At 25.1% G+C, this 18562-nt stretch overlaps 1 pseudogene; it reads right to left on the bottom strand.

Moving 5' to 3' along the window:
* Positions 1–229: 229 nt before the first annotated feature.
* LOC114171288 (putative beta-1,4-xylosyltransferase IRX10L) lies at positions 230–2879 on the bottom strand (annotated as a pseudogene).
* Between the last annotated feature and the right edge of the window lie 15683 nt (positions 2880–18562).

Here is an 18562-nt window from a genome sequence, read left to right as displayed (position 1 = left end):
TCACATAATAAGGATAACATGCAGTTGAATTAAATATTCTTATGCGGATAAAATCTCAATAACTAATTTTAATTGTGGTCATTTAAATATTAAATAGTGACATCAAAATAAATATAAAATAATAAATTATTATATATATATATATATATATATATTATTAATATTGAAATAAAAATAAACTATTATCTAAAATAAAAAAGAAAACGGTAACAACAACAAATACTCCTATCTAAAATATGGCTTCTAGTAAGATAGATGTGAGTATGGTATTCAACTTTGGAACCTCCTCCTCAGCAACATGTACTTCTATCTTTTCTCATGGGATTGCATCAGCAAATTGCAAAACAATGTCATCTACAATAATAACAGGTATGCAACTAAATATCATAGCCTCTACCAATCTTAGGCTCCAACGGGTCCATCCAAGTGGGTATACGCAAAACACAACTACTGCATGTCCTTAAAGTACGTGGTTGGATGCTTAGTGGAGACATCAAATAGAGGATTGTCCTTAAAAGTTCTCCCACACTGCTACTCTTGCACCTCTGCAAGATTACACAACATGGCCCGTTTATAGTTAGTCCAAATTACAATAGTTATATGAATCAAAGTCCCTAGTCATTGCATCTTTTATAAGAAAATGTAAATCAGATTTCTTATGCAGCTATGATATAGAAGAAATAAAAGGCTACACACTCGGACATTCTTGTTTAAACTTGTAATAAGGCCTACCTTGCATAATAACCACCTTCAGAGTCATTGCCAACATCATAAAAGTCATCGAAAATACACAAAAATGACCTAGGAGTCTTATTAGGAATTAGGTGGGTGTGGATTTTCTTGGTGAAAAGTATGGAGAAATGGTATTTGAGCCCTCTTTCGGGCATATGTGATTCCTCTGTCCAAAGGTTTGAACCAATGTAGCACGCTTTAGCAGTTAAAGAATCCCCTCTTTCAATTGCCTTCTCTTCCATATACAAATTAATATAAATATATAATAAAAGTGGTATAAATAATGAATGTTGAAAATAATGCACAAAATTTGTACCTCGTAATGAAAACATGCCCCAAAATTTTGAGGAACCACAAAGAAGTGATGTGCCCCCTATGTGAGCCTTCAATAAGGTCAGTTGGAAGAAATAAGCTTTATGGCACTTCTTATCATTTGTGGTCATTGTATACAGGGGTATAAAACCTCTTCTAGATTAAAGTTTCAACTGGGCCAGATAAGAGAAGCCGGTGATTAAAGATTTTAGTTGCAAACATATGGTTGAGGCATCTTGGATCTTTTTGCAGAATTTTCTTATTATACTCACTTGGAAGTTCATATACAAAAACCTTCAATCTCACCACGGGATTATCTTCCAATACATCATCAGCACTACCTGCAGTTGGTTTGACCACAACATGCTTATAACCTCACAAATTTAAAAAGTGTATTAGATTTCAATATATCTCTAGAAATATAATTGTTTAATATAATTAATTGAGAAAGTACAAATAAAACTCTGACCGTGTATAATTGCATATATGAAGCAGCATAAATCTAGATACTGAATAAGAGCTTAGTTTATAAGTTTCATTAAACCATGTGGTTTCAAACTATTTTAATCCAATACACATAAAACATGAGAAAATATGACCAAATCAATTGAAAAGCCTCACATTCAACTACCACATATTTCCAGCTTATTTATTCAAAGAAAATAGTTTGTTGCATTTTATGGCCAACCCTTTTATTTTAATCCCATTTCTGGATGAAATCCACTATGGTTTACCATGCTAAATTCTCTCTCCCTATAGCAATTATCTAAGATTTAAATAGACATCGTTAACCTGCTTCACATTTTATTTATTTCTTATTATTGGTGTAGGATATTCATTAAATAGTAAATATTCACAGTTTTGAAATATTCTCATTTAAAACACAACACTTTTAGTTTCAAGTATACTGCATAATTGCCCATTGATATTTATTTATACCTCTCTTCTCTTATTTGATCTCCTTCCCAAACCCCAAACCCAAACAAATCCTTCCTTAAGAGTTACACATGCATTGAAATGAGGAAATGTTCTAGCCACGTAATCTAAAAAGTAAGCTTTTTGCCACAAATGCAGACAACAATATCCAAGAGGCCTTTCTACTTCAAGTGGTATTTTTTGATTCCAATGTATTTTATTGAAGTAAATATTAATAAAAATAAATGTTTAGCACAAATTTTGGCAGCAAGTAGAAGAAAGTTTTCCTGCTCTCTCCAAGCACGAAAAAAAAAATTGAAGCCTTGTCTACCAATTTTACAAAAAGTTTCCATACTACATTTCAAAAACTAAAAAAGTAAGGACCAGTGTTGTACCTCTGAAAAAAATTGTCAGCGAGAATTATTTCCTCTGTCTCCTTGAACTTCTTTCTAACATCCAAATTTAGGTCCTCGAGCTTTGAGCAGGGCTCAAACTCATTTGCAATATCCCTCACCGTACTAATGATAATAAAATAAGCAGTACATTATAAAGATACATAATGGATATTTTAAGTCATACATTACGAAGACAGAATTGATAATATAAATCATATGCAATATCCCTCATCTTCCTAAAAAATGTTTGTGCAAATATAATGACTATTTCACTCTTCACCGAATACAATACAATACCTTTTTCTCAGATGGTATAGCTACCCCATTTGTTGCATTAGATGACCCCGTCCTATAATGAGTACTTGAAATATCAGATCCATCAAACAGAAAGAAGAAAAGAAGAACAACCAAGAAGCAACTAAAAAGTTAATAAATTAAATAAATAGAAAGAAAAGTACATTCATCAAATGAAACAATAAATCGTAACATGTACCTTCTATGTGCTATTTTAACAACAAACACCATCTCCCCAGCATTTCAAACGGCTACAGAAAAAGAAGCACACAGATAAATGAAACGCCTTTTCTTGAAGAGACATAAAAAAAAGGTTTTCTGCAAAGATCAAACATTTGAAAGCAAAATACATAAAACCCAAACCAAGATATGATATAGTTGTAAAATTGTAAAATGGTAAAGACAGAATTGGGAGACATGAAGCATAGAGAACAACACCATCAAGAAAAACATGTACAAAAATCAAGACAGAAACATAGACATCTTCATTTCAGTCATACTTTTTCTTCAATCCACAACCATACACATTACAAAAAATCTTACCCTTTATTCAATCTACAACCATAGACATCGAAAAAGCAACTAAACACACAATAATGATATTAAAAACAAAAAATAGTAAATATACTTCATGAAAACAAAAGGTTTAGGTTTTTCTTCAAAACAATGAAAAAACAAAAGGTTTAGGCTTTTCTTCAAAACAATGAAAAAAGAAGAAGTAGAAAACAAAAGTAGAAGAAGACCATGAAGGACGAGAAAGAAAACTCAAGCTACTGACTTTAACCAACTATTAAAACGTACTAATCCAGAGGACACCATCTTCATCACAAAAAACCTAAAAAAAAAAATAAACCTTTCATGAAAAAAAGAAGAAGGAACACATAAGAATTAAAAGAAAAATAAATAACACCATAAAAAATAACAGAGAAATCTGAACATAGCTTTCAATAAATACTAACCCACTGCTACAACATATTTAACAGAAAAAAAATTACAGAAACATAACCTTTTATAAAGAAGAAGGACCACAAAAGAAGTAAAAAAATAGCACAATGAAGAACAACAAACAAATCTCAACAACAAACCACAAATAGACGAAAAAAAGACCACCAACAATAACATCATCATCCTCAGTCATTCTATTTGTTCAAAAATACTTTCTAAAAACGAAAACTTGAACCTTTTCTTCAACCCACAATAATAGATGTATCAAGTATAAAAAAAATAAATACAACAACACCATCAACAACAACAAAACATGTTCAAGATTTTGTTAAAAATACCTTCTAAAAATAAAAACATCAGTGTTTTCTTCAAAACGAAACACATTGCAAAAATTAAATCTTTCACGAAGTAAAAAAAAAAAACAGAACAACAACAACAACAAACACAACAACAAACAGAACAAAAAAAAAACTTAAGTTGGTATGAGGAAAAAGAAAGAAGAAGGATTGAAGAAGAAGGAATACGGAAGAAGAAAAAAAGAAATTACCTCGACGAAGTTGATTGCCTTGGAGAAGAAGATCCTACCGATTGCCTTGCAAAAATTAAATCTTTCACAAAGTAAAAAAAAATAACAGAGTAAGAAGAAGAAAGAAAAAAGATCCTTGAAGAAAAAAGAATAAATTAAGAAATAGAAAAAAAAATTACCTACACCAATCAAAACTTCTGTCAACCTTCAACAAAAATAAATAGAAAAAAAAACTTAAGTTGGTATGAGGAAGAAGGAAGAAGAAGGATTGAAGAAGAAGAAGAAGAAGAAGAAGGAAAATGAAAGAAGAAAAAAAAATTACCTCAACGAAGTTGATTGCTTGGGAGAAGAAAACCCTACCGTCAACATTCAACAACAACAAACTGGAAATTGAAAACAAAACGAAAACCTAACTTGATATGAAGAAGAAGAAAGAAGACGGATTGAAGAAGAAGAAAAAAAGCTAACCTCGAGTAAGCTGATTGTTTTGGAGAAGAATGATGCTGCTGCCTGACAACGTCAATCAATATTTAAAAAAGACGTTCGAACCGCGAAAACACAACAACATCAAAAAGACAAAAATACCCTCAATTTTAACCATGTGTCAATAAATTAAAATGTCTATTTCAGTAATTTACCTACACTAAGAATTTCTTAGATATATAGTAGATAATCCCTTTGCAAATTTGCAACAAGTTTCTTCTGAAATTTTGAGCAATTTTTTTGAAAAAAACATGATTTATTTAAATTGTAAATAGTAGAAAGTAGTAAAAAACAATTGAAAAATTGTTACCTAGAGATTGAATTTTTTAAATTTAGAAACAAATTGCATTTGAGTATCCACGAACCTGATTGTTATGAAATTTTGAGAACTTTTTGTACATAAAAGATCAATTATTTGAATTGTAAATAGTTAAAAATAGTAAAAAGAATTAAAAAAAGGGTTACCTGGAGATGGAATTTGTCAAATTTAAGAACACAAATCCTATCCTAGTATTAGCCAACTCGTTACTTGCGAAATCTTTAGCAATTTTTATATATAAAATATCAATTATTTAAATTGTAAAGAATTAAAATTAGTAAAAAATTAAAAAAGTGTCACGAAAAGAAGAAAATTTTCAAATTTCATAACATCAATAATCCCTTTGACAATTTGCAACAACTTTCTTCTGAAATTTTGAGCAATTTTTATGAAAAAAACATGACTTATTTAAATTGTAAATAGTAGAAAGTAGTAAAAAACAATTGAAAAATTGTTACCTAGAGATTGAATTTTTTAAATTTAGAAACAAATTGCATTTCAGTATCCACGAACCTGTTTGTTATGAAATTTTGAGAACTTTTTGTACATAAAAGATCAATTATTTGAATTGTAAATAGTTAAAAATAGTAAAGAGAATTAAAAAAGGGTTACCAGGAGATGAAATTTGCCAAATTTAAGAACACAAATCCTATCCTAGTATTGGCCAACTCGTTACTTGCGAAATTTTTAGCAATATTTATATATAAAATATCAATTATTTAAATTGTAAAGAGTTAAAATTAGTAAAAAATTAAAAAAGTGTCACAAAAAGAAGAAAATTTTCAAATTTCATAACACCAATAATCCCTTTGACAATTTGCAACAAGTTTCTTCTTAAATTTTGAGCAATTTTTATGAAAAAAACATGATTTATTTAAATTGTAAATAGTAGAAAGTAGTAAAAAGCAATTGAAAAATTGCTACCTAGAGATTGAATTTTTTAAATTTAGAAACAAATTGCATTTGAGTATCACGAACCTGTTTGTTATGAAATTTTGAGATCTTTTTGTACATAAAAGTTCAATTATTTGAATTGTAAATAATTAAACATAGTAAAAAGAATTAAAAAAGGGTTACCAGGAGATGGAATTTGTCAAATTTAAGAACACCAATCCTATCCTAGTAATGGCCAACTTGTTAGTTGTGAAATTTTTTACAATTTTAATATATAAAATATCAATTATTTAATTTCTATATAGTAAAAATTAGTAAAAAATTAAAGAAGTGTGAGAAAAAGAAGAAAATTTTCAAATTTCATAACACCAATAATCCTCTTTGACTATTTGCAACAAGTTTCTCATGAAATTTTGAGCAATATTTATGTAGAAAACATGAATTATTTAAATTGTAAATAGTAGAAAGTAGTAAAAAACCATTGAAAATTTGTTACCTAGAGATTGAATTTTATAAATTTCAGAAACTAATCCCATTTGAGTATCTGCCAACCTGTTTGTTATGAAATTTTGACATCTTTTTGTACATATAAGTTCATTTATTTGAATTGTAGATAGTTAAAAATAGTAAAAAGAATTAAAAAATTGCTACCAGGTGATGGAATTTGTCAAATTTAAGAACACAAATCCTATCCTAGTATTGGCCAACTCGTTACTTGCGAAATTTTTAGCAATATTTATATATAAAATATCAATTATTTAAATTGTAAAGAGTTAAAATTAGTAAAAAATTAAAAAAGTGTCACAAAAAGAAGAAAATTTTCAAATTTCATAACATCAATAATCCCTTTGACAATTTGCAACAACTTTCTTATGAAATTTTGAGCAATTTTTATGAAAAAACATGATTTACTTAAATTGTAAATAGTAGAAAGTAGTAAAAAACAATTGAAAAATTGTTACCTAGAGATTGAATTTTTTAAATTTAGAAACAAATTGCATTTTAGTATCCACGAACCTGTTTGTTATGAAATTTTGAGAACTTTCTGTACATAAAAGATCAATTATTTGAATTGTAAATAGTTAAAAATAGTAAAAAGAATTAAAAAAGGGTTACCAGGAGATGGAATTTGTGAAATTTAAGAACACAAATCCTATCCTAGTATTGGTTAACTTGTTTCTTATTAAACTTTTTGCAATTTTTTTATATAAAATATCAATTATTTAATTTGTATATAGTAAAAATTAGTAAAAACCTCTTAAAGAACTGTGACAAAAAGAAGAAAATTTTCAAATTGCACTAGTGTTATACCCGTGCGTACGCACGGGTGATGTGTTTTTTTTTTTCTTTTAATTTTGTTTTTGTAAAGTAAAAAATATTAATTATTTTTTGTAATTAATCATTTTTTTCATATATATCATTGTACAATATTATTGTTTATACAAATAATAATAATAATAAATATTGTAGTTAAATATTATTAGAATTAGTATAGATGAATATTATTTTAGCTTTTGTAGTTATATTTTTGAATGGAGTAATTCAAATTTGGTTACATACAAATTTAGATATTTTTTTAATATAAATAAATTTATATTATATTTTTTAGTGGATTGTTTTAAAATTGTTTAGAAATAATCATAAATATTTGATTAGTTGAATAAGAAAATATTATGTTTTTCGATTACTTACTAATAAATAAATTGGTTACAGTTATGATTATTTTGATTATGTTATTTATATATTAAAATGTTATATGATTATTGGTTATTATAATCTTTGGACGGATATATTAATTAAAAGTTTAAATATAGTTGCAAATGTGAGGAATTGTTTTTTTTTTAATATTTTGAGTGTAAAATTACAAATATTGAAAGTAATAGATGGAAAATGATGTTTAAAGAGGGAAAAAACTCTTGGGTAGATTTATTTGTATTCTAAGAGAAAGTTTCACCCTAGGAAAACAAAAAGAACTTCATGACTATATCAAGAAAATTGTGCACTAAAGAATACCAAAATTTGTAACCTTGTTTTAATCCTAAAAAAATAAGTTTTAATTATTCACATGTATCTTTTGCAACAAAATAATTAAAAATAATAATGTTATTTTATACTAAAATTTTAAATAAAAATAATACAAGTGTAATAAATATTTCTAATTTTCAATAAATATAAATTCAACTTCTAATTAATAATAAAATATTAACATTAATAAATCAATAAATAAAGAAATAGAATATAAAAATTGATTACATTTATAATAACAAATAGTAGTAAAAATAACACTAATAATCAAATAAAAGTATTAAAATAAAAGATAATTATTGAATAAAATTATAATATCAATGATAAATATATTACAAATTAGGGAAGACAATGTGAATTGAATTCTTGATTTTTTGATTTTTTATATATGCATGTCATTTTTAAAATCAAATATAGACATATTATATATTATATTATGTATTATGAATCCTTTACAAAATGAACAACACCAACAATAATAATAATAATAATAATAATAATAATAATAATAATAATAATAATAATAATAATAGAATCACAATAACATTAAAATAATATTAAATATTTGTTAATCCTAATAATATTAATAATATTACAAATAATAATAATAATAATAATAATAATTCGAAAAGATTAAATTATTAATCACTCGTATTTTTTTTGTTACGAATTAACTAAAAATAAAAAATATTATTTTACACTCATTCTGATTTGAATACCAATACTTATAATAATAACACTAATATATTGTGTTATACCATACTAATAATAATAATAATAATAATAATAATAATAATAATAATAATAATAATAATAATAATAGAACAGTATATGTATATTGTGGTTGACATCAATGTAATAGTGTAAACATATTGTGTAGTTTATGAATCCGTACAAAATAATAATAATATTATTATGAAATAATTAAATAATTAATCACATGTATTTTTTGTAATAAATTAAATAAAAAATAATAATAATATTTTACACTAATAATAATTTCAATACCAATCCTAATAATAATATTAATATTGATATATCGTGTGTTATACCAATACTGATAATAAAATAATAGTAATAATAATGTAAGGATATTGTGCATTATAGATCTCATAAAACATAAATACAAGACGATTGAAATTGAGCTTAAAATTTATCGATAGAAACACATAAAGTATATATCCATTGCTAAACTAAAATGTAAACATAATAATAACAACAATAATAATATAGTAATGATAATAGTGTAGAAATAATAATAATAATAATAATAATAATAATAATAATAATAATACAAAGTAATATCAATATTAATAATAATAGTGATAGTAGTAGTAGAATAATATCAATACTAATAACAATAATAAATATTCATTAATACTAATAATAGTAATATATTATTAGTTACGTGAAGAAAAAAATATTATTGTATGATTAAAATTTATAATTAAATTTTTGAGTTATACATTACATATGTTGTATTAAAATGAGATGCATATTCACTTTTGTTGTTAAAGTAAAATGTATATATTTTATATTATGGATCCCTAACAAAGTAAAGTCGAGGTTGATCTTAAAGTAACACTCGTAAATAAAAATAACTTTAAACAATATTTAAAAATAATTAGCCATATAAAATTATAAAAAATAAGTTAAATTTAAAATATTTTAAACAAAAGTGAGAGATCCATTCATAATTAGAAAACTAAAAGCAATTAATAAAATTAATTGGTCAAATATTAAAAAAATTAGAAAAAATCATATAATTATTGATTGTAAAAATAAGATGTAAACGTAGAATGTATTATGGATCCCGTACAAAACAATAATAATGATAATAATGAAATAATAGTAACATTATTCCTAATAATACTAATTTTTTATTAAATCAAATCATATTAATATTAATAGTAGTAATGTAACATTAGTTAAGTGAAGTAAAACAATATTCTTGTATAATTAAAACTTGAACCATATAAATGAAATGTCTACACACAGTCATTGTTAAGGTAAGATGTACGTAGGTTGTGGGTTACAAATATGTATAAAATAAATACAAACAGAAAACAAAGTTGAAGTTGAGCTTAAAATTTATCAATAGAAACACGCATAGATACAAACAACTTAAAACAATATTTAAAAAAATAGCCATATAAAATTACAAAAATAGTTAAACTTGAAATATGATAAACAAAAGTAACATATATTAAAAAAGTTAGAGTAATGTGAAATGCATATGTACATGTGATTTATAGAATGAATGCATTAGGAATGTGTACAAAACTATAATAATAAAATAATAATAATAATAATAAATATTTTATTTATTGATTCAAATAATAATAACAAAAATACTAATAATTACGATAGTATTAGTAATTACCAATTAAAACTCCATTTATAATTAAATAAATTTAAAACAATTAATGAAATCAATTAATTGATAATAAATCTTTTGAAACTAATCATATAATTATTAGTTACAAATGTATAAGTTTAACAGATTTCAAAATATATGGAATAAAAAAAAATCCATTCATAATTAAAACATTAAAAACAATGAATGAAATTAATTGGTCAACTAATGAAAAATTTTTAGAAACAAATCATATAATTCTTGATAGCATAAATCCATTCGAATTTGTACATACTATTTAAGTCATTACTAAATTAAATTTTTCATTTATTTAGGTGTGAATCATTACCTCTAAAGAAAGTTTCTTTATAAACCTCTTTATTAAAATATTATCTAAAGTAATATTATTTTATATATTTATCTATATTATTTTAAGAATAACTATGTTATTTTGTTGTGAGACATAGATCGTTAAATTATGGTAACATGAATCTTATTTAATAATATAAATGTAAACTTTAGATTTAATAGTTAAACATACAAATTTTAACCGATTATTATAATATAAACTTATGGTAGGTATGTTTTAGATTTGTTATATATATATATATATATATATATATATATATATATATATATATATATGTATATTAGTATAAGATATTTAGTTATTGTGCAAGAGAATTAAGTAGGTTGATTGTTCACTTTTTATAATTATTTGTTAAGTTGTTGAAAAATTAATCAGACGTTTGTAACATAATTGGTGTTAGAAAAATTAACAAATATAGAAAATTTAAAATGATAAATAATTATGTAAAGAGGAATTTAAAAAAATATAAAATAATTAATGAAATTAAAATAAAATATAATTATTGAATAAAAGTATAATATAAACAATAGTAGTGATTTATGATGCACCGATACTTCAACTTTGATCACGTATTCGTGTCGGACACGTATCGTATCTGATACTTTAGAATACTTTAACAATAATTATCAATGAAGTATTTAATTTATAAAATCGCATTACCCTACAATAAAACTTTTGAATAATGACCAATTTTAGTAACAAAAAATAATTAGTCATTATACAGTGACCAATTTGATAGCAAAAAATAATTCCAAAAAATTATAATTGGTTTCTAATTGATAATTAAAATAGTTTCAATTATGAATTGGTTTTTTAAATTTGTCACTAAAATAAGCTATCAGGATTTGGCTACCAAAATAATTGGTCTCTAATTAGGAAATTTGGATTTACACATTAACAATCGTATATTTATTATGTTTGTATGAATTATTGTGAAATTTTCAATATTCATATATTACGTATCTATCACGTATTGTATCCTATTATGTTATAAATAAACGTACCGACGTATCGAATACGTGTCGTATCCGATACAGGTATCTTATCTGTGCATCATAGGTACTGATAAATATATTACAAATTAAGGAAAGGATGTGAATTAATTATTGATTTTTTTTAAAATCAAATATAATCACTACGATTAAAACAATGTGTCTCCACTCTAATTAAAAAAATAAATTAATATTAAAATTGACTTTTGTAACGGAAAATAATAAAATGTAATAAATATTTTTAATAAATATTAATTCAAAACTTGTTGAATAATAAATGAAATAATAATTTAAAAATATATATTTATTGATTCAAATAATAATAACAAAATTAATAATAATTATAATAATATTATCGATTATCAATCCAAAACTTCATCCATAATTAAAAGAATTTAAAATAATTAATAAAATCATCTAATTAATAAAAAATTTCTAAAAATGAATCATATAATTATTAATTTTAAATGTATAAATTGAAAAGATTTCAAAATGTATGAAACAAAAAAACAATCCTTTCATAGTTAAAAAGTTAAAAACAATTAATGAGATTAATTAGTAATTAATAAAAAATATTTAAAGACAAATAATATCATCATTGATTGTATAAATCATTTTCGATTTGTGTACAAATCATTACTAAATTGAATCTTTTATTTATAACAACATTTTATTTTGTATATTTATCTTAAATTATTTTAAAAGAAACAATGATATTTTTTGTGAGATTAAAGATTTAATTTTAAGTTATATAAATTTGATTATTGTTTAAATAAATAATTGTGATACTATTACACTTATTTTTTTTCTTCAGTATGATTTAAATTGCTATAAAAAGCTATACATAGTTCCATATTCTCTTTTTGTACAGTAAAAATGCAATCAGAATATGTCATCCTCCTTAGTCCTCCTATTTTATCTTTCTCTCTTTTTGTTAAACCACATATGATTCCACTTATGTACACAAAATACATAAAGTTTTACAACATCACTATAATTCTTTTCCATATTGGAGAATAACTGAAATTATAATTGTGTGATCAGAAGTTTGAATATATCAAGTACCCAACAAAGGTTGAATAGCTTTGACTACAACACTCATGTTTGGTCTGTAATCAACTTCGTATTGAACACAAGTTGCAGCAACAACAACCATCTGAAACTAAGTATCATGTTATCCATGAATATTTTTCTTTTTTAAAATTGATCTTTTATTGTCCTAGTATATGTAGTTCCTTTTAATATTCTTAGGAAAAAATATAGGTACGATTCCTACACTAAAATTTGTCAAATTTTCTCAGCCTTAATTAATACCTTTATATGTACTGAAATTGAGATCATAAACAACATACAAATATTGTCTTCAAATTGCTAAACTAAAACTAATGAATACATCCAAAAGGTATACAACATTTTAGATTCAAATTTTGGTCTTTTGCATATCTAGAATTTACTACCTAAACAAAATATAGAATTATAATGCTACCTCTACTGAGTTACATTGCATAGTTTTCCAATTCATATACATATCGTTTCAAAGATATAAGCAATATAATATTTTCAAGGACATTTAGCAAGAAAAAGGAAAAATAAAGTAAATTGTGAAAGGTGGATATTCTCCTCCCAATCTTGTATGAACACACTGTCTGACTTTATCTTCCCTGAGTTTTGGTGAAGCCTGAAACAACATGTATGAATTGTTAGCATCTGTGTCATTATCTATAATAAAAGGAGTTACACTACTGGCTCCAAGTTCCTATCGCATTTAAACATGAATAAAAAAACAAAACCATAACACATTTAAGAGAACCATAAAAGAAGAGTTACATTACTTGCTCCATGTTATTATAGAAACCTTCAAAACAATTCCTTAACAACCAACACAATTCATCAAAGCCTCAGACTTAGATCCCTTGCTGTAAATACAAGTATCACAGTACAAAAAGTTTAATTCAAAGGAAATATAAAAATCATGAATCAAAGTCTAAGACAGAAAGCATTCAAAAGTTCAGGACCTGCAATTTTGACTACAACAATAACATTGGATAATATATGAGAAAAAATGGACAGTAGCACTTGATTGAGCATTCATTTCTTCTTGGATTCCGAATCGACAATCCATAATTCATAGAGCGCATTGGATAATCCTTCATAAACCAATATTAGCCACAAAATAAATATTTAACTAAACCACACAATCACGATGACAATAATTTAATAAAACAACAGTAGATATCAATAGATCCAACATTGATCCCAATCCACCCATTTAACAATTTGGAATGTAAAGCCATAACAACTTTTGAGAAATCACAAAATAAGAATTTCTCTTTAAAAACAAAAAAACAATTGACAAAGACAATGACAAACGATATGTAGAAATTGCCAAAAGAAACACTTCAAAATTAAAACCCGCAGAAGATAGTTGAATGAAAAAAATAAGAGAAATTGGCAAAGGAATAATTGAAAGTGGACAACTTTTCGAGGGAAACGGAAGGAAGAAGTAATAATAGGGATCTTTGGACAAAGGAAGTGATTGTACTTCCTATTTACCATCCCGATAACCTCTAACTTTCTCACAATATTGAACTGCAACTCCATAATCTTTCCACTGGGGTTCTCCAACTAAATTTCAAAAAATCAAACCAAAAACATAAAAGTTAGCAACTTGAAACCCCAAAAAATCACAAAAAAAAAAAAAAACTTAACCACGGTAAAACAAAAAAATATGAAAACAAAGGACATCAATTAAGTATTTAACACAGAAAACAAAAATTTAAATTCAAGTGCAGATTCAGAATGTCTTAAAGGCCATCCTACAGAACAAATTTTATCTAATATCCAAGTAATACATAATTAAAATTCAAACAAATGTGCACAAAGAGAAATTCCCATTTCATTTAACTAAAGTTTTCACCTTTAACATCAATTGATTTTGTAAGGCTGACCTTTACTGGGATGAGAAACTCTTCAGATCTACAGTGGTTGATCATAAGGGTTGAAACTTAGAGCAGAAATTGACATGTAGTACCACCACCCTCGATAAAACTTCACAGTCAAACACAAGCAAACAGATAGAACAATACTTAACATTTTATTTAATTTTCTCAATAAACTTATTAAATATTTTTGCTGTATTGTTAAAACAAAGTAGAAAAAACATTCAGAAATTAATCCGGGAACATATTGGAATAAAATTGGAGGTTCTTCTCGAAGCTGAGGTTGGACTTTGAATCAGACCTGTACATGTGAGAACAGTTATTAGAAACTGAAACTAAAAAAGAAATGGAAAGTGGAAGAAAGGTACGAAGAGGAAAGGCATTAACTTTTTCTTGCCCATTTGCTGCAAATCTGAAAAGGAACAGGAACAAATGAGTTGCAAGGCTGACCTTTATATATACATCACACTAACCCGAATCTACAAATAACCACAAAACTTACCCAACTCGTCAACCATAAGCATGAATAATCCAAAAGAAATGTTATTAGGAAGAAGATGAAGTGAGCAGGAAAGACGAAAATACTGCGAAACCATAAAAAAATGGGAAACATTGATCAAACCAAACGGCAAGTTGAATAAAGACAAAATGATAATAAGAATAATGAAAAAATTGAAACTTTAGAACCCATAAGACAAAAATGAAAACTCACTAATGCAACTTCCATGCAACTTCTATGCCAGCCACCACGTCCTATGCCAAAGAACTGATACACCAAAATAAATAAAAACTTCAAACAAAGATTGTAATTTGATGGAATCACATAAAGCAAATAAATTTATAAAATTTCGTAAGGGTTTGCTAGAGTAACAGAAAGCAAATAAAATTTAACAGAGATTTGTGAGGATTTGAAGAATTAATAGAAAGCAAAGAAATTTGATAAAGCATGGAAAATGAAGGAGAAAAATTGATATACGAAAGCAAAAGGTGTTTTGGTTTCCCGAATCAAAAAATGGTTTGCTAGGGTTTAAGGAAGTTCAGTGGGAGAGGAAGGAGGTAACGTTTCTGGTTTAATCTCAAATTTCAGAAAGCCATTTCAAAAATTTTAATCCGCCTGAGTCTTCGGTAAGAATCCTTCCCAATTTTCTGACTTCGAAAAGAAATCCAATCAAATCATGTACAATATTCGCGCTATTTAAAAAGCATTTCAAAAGTCTCGGTCAGATGCATTTAAAACTTTGCAAAATTACGAAATAACGAAACCCAAATACACTACGGAGCAGAAAACGGGGACAAAAATGTAATTACGTCTTCAGCTGCTTCAACCCTTCTTAAAGGGCACCAAAATGACGAAAAAACTTAATTATTGGACACGTGTCAGCTAATCAGATAGGGGTTTTAGGGTAATATCCCTAGTAGTTTGTTTTCTTAGTTTTTAAGTAGATAGATAACACCAACAATCCTCTTTGACTATTTGCAACAAGTTTCTCATGAAATTTTGAGCAATTTTTATGTAGCAAACATGAATTTTTTAAATTGTCAATACTAGAAAGTATTAAAAAACAATTGAAAAATTTGTTACCTAGATATTGAATTTTATAAATTTCAGAAACTAATCCCATTTGAGTATCTGCCAACCTGTTTGTTATGGAATTTTGAGATCTTTTTGTACATAAAAGTTCAATTATTTGAATTGTAAATAGTTAAAAATAGTAAAAGTAATTAAAAAATTGTTACCAGGAGATGGGATTTGTCAAATTTAAGAACAAAAATGTTATTTTTTGCAATTTTTTTTCCAACTCGTTACTCGTTATTTTTGTATTGGCCAATTAGTAAAAAATTACAAAAGTGTCACAAAAAGAAGAAAATTTTCAAATTTCATAACACCAATAATCCCTTTGACAATTTGCAGCAAGTTTCTTCTGAAATTTTGGGCAATTTTTATGAAAAAAACATGATTTATTTAAATTGTAAATAGTAGAAAGTAGTAAAAAATAATTGAAAAATTGTTACCTAGAGATTGAATTTCTTAAAGTGAGAAACAAATTGAATTTGAGTATCCACGAACCTGTTTGTTATGAAATTTTGAGATCTTTTTGTACATAAAACATCAATTATTTGAATTGTAAATAGTTAAAAATAGTAAAAAGAATTAAAAAAGGGTTACCAGGAGATGGAATTTGTCAAATTTAAGAACACAAATCCTATCCTAGTATTGGCCAACTCGTACTTGCGAAATTTTTAGCAATTTTTATATATAAAATATCAATTAATTAGATTGTAAAGAGGTAAAATTAGTAAAAAATTAAAAAAGTGTCACAAAAAGAAGAAAATTTTCAAATTTCATAACACCAATAATCCCTTTGACAATTTGCAACAAGTTTCTTCTTAAATTTTGAGCAATTTTTATGAAAAAAACATGATTTATTTAAATTGTAAATAGTAGAAAGTAGTAAAAAGGAATTGAAAAATTGTTACCTAGAGATTGAATTTTTCAAATTTAGAAACAAATTGCATTTGAGTATTACGAACCTGTTTGTTATGCAAAAAGTGTGACAAAAAGAAGAAAATTTTCAAATATCATAACACCAATAATCCTCTTTGACTATCTGCAACAAGTTTCTCATGAAATTTTGAGCAATTTTTATGTACAAAACATGAATTATTTAAATTGTAAATAGTAGAAAGTAGTATAAAACCATTGAAAATTTGTTACCTAGAGATTGAATTTTATAAATTTCAGAAACTAATCCCATTTGAGTATCTGCCAACCTGTTTGTTATGAAATTTTGAGATCTTTTTGTACATATAAGTTCAACTATTTGAATTGTAAATAGTTAACAATAGTAAAAAGAATTAAAAAATTTTACTGGGAGATGGAATTTGTCAAATTTAAGAACACAAAGCCTATCCTAGTATTGGCCAACTCGTTACTTGCAAAATTTTTAGCAATTTTTATATATAAAATATCAATTATTTAAATTGTAAAGAGTTAAAATTTGTAAAAAATTAAAAAAGTTTCACAAAAAGAAGAAAATTTTCAAATTTCATAACACCAATAATCCCTTTGACAATTTGCAACAAGTTTCTTCTGAAATTTTGAGCAATTTTAATGAAAAAAACATGATTTATTTAAATTGTAAATAGTACAAAGTAGTAAAAAACAATTGAAAGATTGTTACCTAGAGATTGAATTTTTTAAATTTAGAAACAAATTGCATTTGAGTATCCACGAACTTGTTTGTTATGAAATTTTGAGAACTTTTTGTACATAAAAGTTTAATTACTTGAATTGTAAATAGTTAAAAATAGTAAAAAGAATTAAAAAAAGGGTTACCAGGAGATGGAATTTGTCAAATTCAAGAACACAAATCCTATCCTAGTATTGGTTAATTTGTTTCTTGTTAAACTTTTTGCAATTTTTTTATATAAAATATCAATTATTTAATTTGTATATAGTAAAAATTAATAAAAAAATAAAGAAGTGTGACAAAAAGAAGAAAATTTTCAAATTTCATAACACCAATAATCCCTTTGACAATTTGCAACAAGTTTCTTCTGAAATTTTGAGCAAATTTAATGAAAAAAACATGATTTATTTAAATTGTAAATAGTACAAAGTAGTAAAAAACAATTGAAAGATTGTTATCTAGAGATTGAATTTTTTAAATTTAGAAACAAATTGCATTTGAGTATCCACGAACTTGTTTGTTATGAAATTTTGAGAACTTTTTGTACATAAAAGTTTAATTACTTGAATTGTAAATAGTTAAAAATAGTAAAAAGAATTAAAAAAAGGGTTACCAGGAGATGGAATTTGTCAAATTCAAGAACATAAATCCTATCCTAGCATTAGTTAATTTGTTTCTTGTTAAACTTTTTGCAATTTTTTTATATAAAATATCAATTATTTAATTTGTATATAGTAAAAATTAATAAAAAAATAAAGAAGTGTGACAAAAAGAAGAAAATTTTAAATTTTCATAACACCAATAATCCTCTTTGACTATTTGCAACAAGTTTCTCATGAAATTTTGAGCAATTTTTATGTGGAAAACATGAATT

Source organism: Vigna unguiculata, chromosome 10 (genome assembly GCF_037176805.1).
Source record: "Vigna unguiculata cultivar grain cowpea cultivar isolate G323 ecotype 2 chromosome 10, ASM3717680v1, whole genome shotgun sequence".
NCBI lineage: Eukaryota > Viridiplantae > Streptophyta > Magnoliopsida > Fabales > Fabaceae > Vigna > Vigna unguiculata.
Note: the sequence above shows the minus strand (reverse complement) of the source record. Positions and strands in the feature narration are given on the sequence as shown.